Genomic DNA, 3,418 nt, shown 5'->3' with positions numbered 1-3,418 from the left:
TACAATATGTCACGAGAAAACAATGTCAGAATCACCAGGATCCATGGAAGCGTTCTAGAGTTATTACCTCATAAAGTGACAGTGGTCAGAATTGTAAAAATTGGCCCGGTAATGAACGTGCAAACCACCCTTGGGGCTTAAGGGGTTAAAGGGCCCGTTCCCCTTAAAACTGCAGACTTTTTTTTTCCCCTTTTCTCCTTCCCAGACCCACAGCCAAGGGCCCACAGCGGCAATCCTTGGTACCCCGCCAGGCCAGACTGAGCCTTCACCAAGGATCTTATCTAGATGTGTGGTGAGCACTTTGAACCCCCTAGTGCTTCACAGAAGTTTATAACGTAGAGCCATAGAAATATAAAATTATATTTTTTCCAACAAAAAATGATGTTTTTGCCCCCAAATTTTTTATGTTCCCAAGGGTAACAGGAGAAATTGGACCCCAAAAGTTGTTGTGCAATTTGTCCTGAGTAGGCTGATACCCCATATGTGGAGGTAAACCACTGTTTGGGCGCATGGCAGAGCTTGGAAGGGAAGGAGCGCCGTTTGACTTTTTCAACTCAGAATTGGCTGGAATTGAGATCAGACGCCATGTTGCATTTGGAGAGCCCCTGATGTGCCTAAACAGTGGAAACCCCCCAATTCTAACTCCATCCCTAACCCCAACATTGCTCTAATCCTAACCCTAAAGGGAAAATGGAAATACTTTTTTTTTTTTAAATTTTGTTATTTTTCCCTAACTACGGGGGTGATAAAGGGGGTTTGATTTACTATTTTTAGCAGGTTTTTATGTTTGGCATAAAGACGCTTTTTATTGTAAAAATAGTTTTTGCATCACCACATTTTGAGAGCTATAATTTTTCCATATTTTGAAACACCGAGTCATGTGAGGTCTTATTTTTTGCGGGACGAGTTGACATTTTTATTGGTACCATTTTTGAGCATGTGACTTTTTTGATCGTTTTTTATTCTGATTTTTGGGACGAACAATGAACAAAAACCAGCATTTCATGAATTTCTTTTGGGGGGTGCGTTTACACCGTTCCGCGTGTGGTAAAATTGATAAAGCGGTTTTATTCTTCGGGTCAGTATGGTTACAGCAATACCTCATTTATGTCATTTTTTATGTTTTGGCGCTTTTATGTTATAAAAAGTATTTTACATAAAAAATAATTATTTTTGCATCGCTTTATTGTGCGAGCTATAACTTTTATATTTTTTTGCTGATGATGCTATATTGTGGCTCATTTTTGCGGGACAAGATGATGTTTTCAGCGGTACCATGTTTATTTATATGCGTCTTTTTGATCACGCGTTATTGCACTTTTTGATCAGCAGTATGATGACAAAGCATTGTTTTTTTGCCTAGTTTTTTTTTTAAGGGGTTCACTAAAGTGGTTGACTAGTGGGACAGTTTTATAGGGTGGGTCATTACGCATGCGGCGATACTAAATATGGGTACTTTCATTGTTTTTGTTTTTATTTTTATTTACAAAAAAAGAATTTTATTTTGTATTTTTTTAATTTATTTAGAATTTTTTTTATAACTTATTTTTACACTTGTTTTTTTTTTTAACTTTATTACATATATTGTCCCGGGGGGACAATATAATAAAGTGTCAGATTGCTGATCTGACACTTTGCAGTGCAGTGTCAGATCAGCGATCTGACAGGCACTGCTGCAGGCTTTCTCAGCTCCTGCACTGAGGGTGCCGCCCCAGAAGGCCCCTGCGGCCATATTGGATCCGGGGGCCTGCAGGGAGGAGACCCTCGGAGCAGCGCAGCACATCGCACTGCTCCGGGGGTCTCAAGGAAATACACAGGGAGCCCCCTCCCTGCGCGATTCTTCCCTAATCCCCCGGTACACTGTGATCATGTTTGATCACAGTGTGCCAGGGGTTAATGTGCCGGGGGCGGTCCGTGACCGCCCCTAACACATAATGCCGGGTGTCAGCTGTGATAATCAGCTGACACCCGGCCGTGATCAGCGGTGCCCCCCCCCCCTGAAGTGCCGCTGATCGCTATGACGTACTATCCCGTCCCCGGTCATATGGGCCCGGGTACCGTGGACGGGATAGTATGTCAGATGGCAGAAAGAGGTTAAAACAGGTAGCAAAAAACTGAACATGTGCACAGCAATGTTGCTTTTACATTAATCTGCATTATGTCTATATTTTTTGTTTTGTTTTTTTCTGCACTTTTTCAAGCAGATTCCGGATGGAATCCTTCTGAGATAGACAACATGTGCACATAACCATTGAGAGGAAACTCTCAAAATCTCAAAGATCCTTAACGGATCCTTACTCCATCTGAAAAAGTACAGAAAAGATGTTGCAAAAAATGGACATACTGCACATTATCGTAAAACTGAACACAAAACGACAGCACAGTTACTACAGAAAAAAAGCGTCAGGCTTTTTCTTGAAGAGGCTTTTTTGGATTTAAAACATCTGCACACAGCCAGTTTCTGGTCCAAACACTCAGCCAAATAGTCATGTGCGCACAGAATTTTTTTGAGAGTTGTGAGCGGGGGGAAACGAGCAATTGAGGTGCCACCTCTGAAGATTGTACTGTGTGTGATGTTAAGATTGAGGAAGTGGAGAAGAGGCCACTTGATGCAGTGCTTGACATCTACTGGAGCACATGCTCTTTCTGGCCCTCATCTGCAAGGCGTACCCCTGCGCATTTGCCAAAGAAAGGGAGTCGAGTGGCCCATCCAGTAACAGATGTCAGTTGTCTTTGGATAGGATGATTCGGTGCTTGTTCAGTAGAGCTTTCAGCAACATCACCACCTAACCCACATACATGTTGACCATCAAGCCTACTCCCCTTTCCACCACGACCTCAGTTTTTCACACTCATGTTTGGTGTACCCCTCTTCTCTTTTAACCAGCTGTTTAATAACCCTAAGCCTAGACCTGTGAGTCACCTGTCATTAAATTAACAATCAGTATTTATTATCTGAGATAATGTGCTTGCACAACAATATTAACCTAAACAATTTTGATTAAAAAATGTGGCCTGGTGCCTGCACAATAATAATAGCCTAAACAATTTTGTTTAGGAAATGTCACCTAGTGCCTGCATACCAATATTAGTCAAACGAGTTTGATTAGGAAATGTGGCCTGGTGCCTGCACAACAATATTACTCCAGATGATTTTGATTATGAAACGTGGAGTCCTGCTTGCACAACAATATTAGCCCAGACGATTTTGATTAGGAAATGTGGCCTGGTGCCTGCAAAACAATATTAGCGCAAACTAGTTTGATGATGGAAAGTCGATTTCACACAGGATCCTATCTACTATATTTTTCAGACTATAGGACGCACCGGACCATAAGACGCACCTAGGTTTTAGAGGAAGAAATTATGAGAAAAAAAATTGAAGCAAAAAAAGTGGTCAGATCTGCACTTAATATCC

The sequence above is a fragment of the Dendrobates tinctorius genome, unplaced genomic scaffold, assembly GCF_039654945.1.
Source record: "Dendrobates tinctorius isolate UK_male_01 unplaced genomic scaffold, ASM3965494v1 ptg000075l, whole genome shotgun sequence".
Classification (NCBI taxonomy): domain Eukaryota; kingdom Metazoa; phylum Chordata; class Amphibia; order Anura; family Dendrobatidae; genus Dendrobates; species Dendrobates tinctorius.
Note: the sequence above shows the minus strand (reverse complement) of the source record.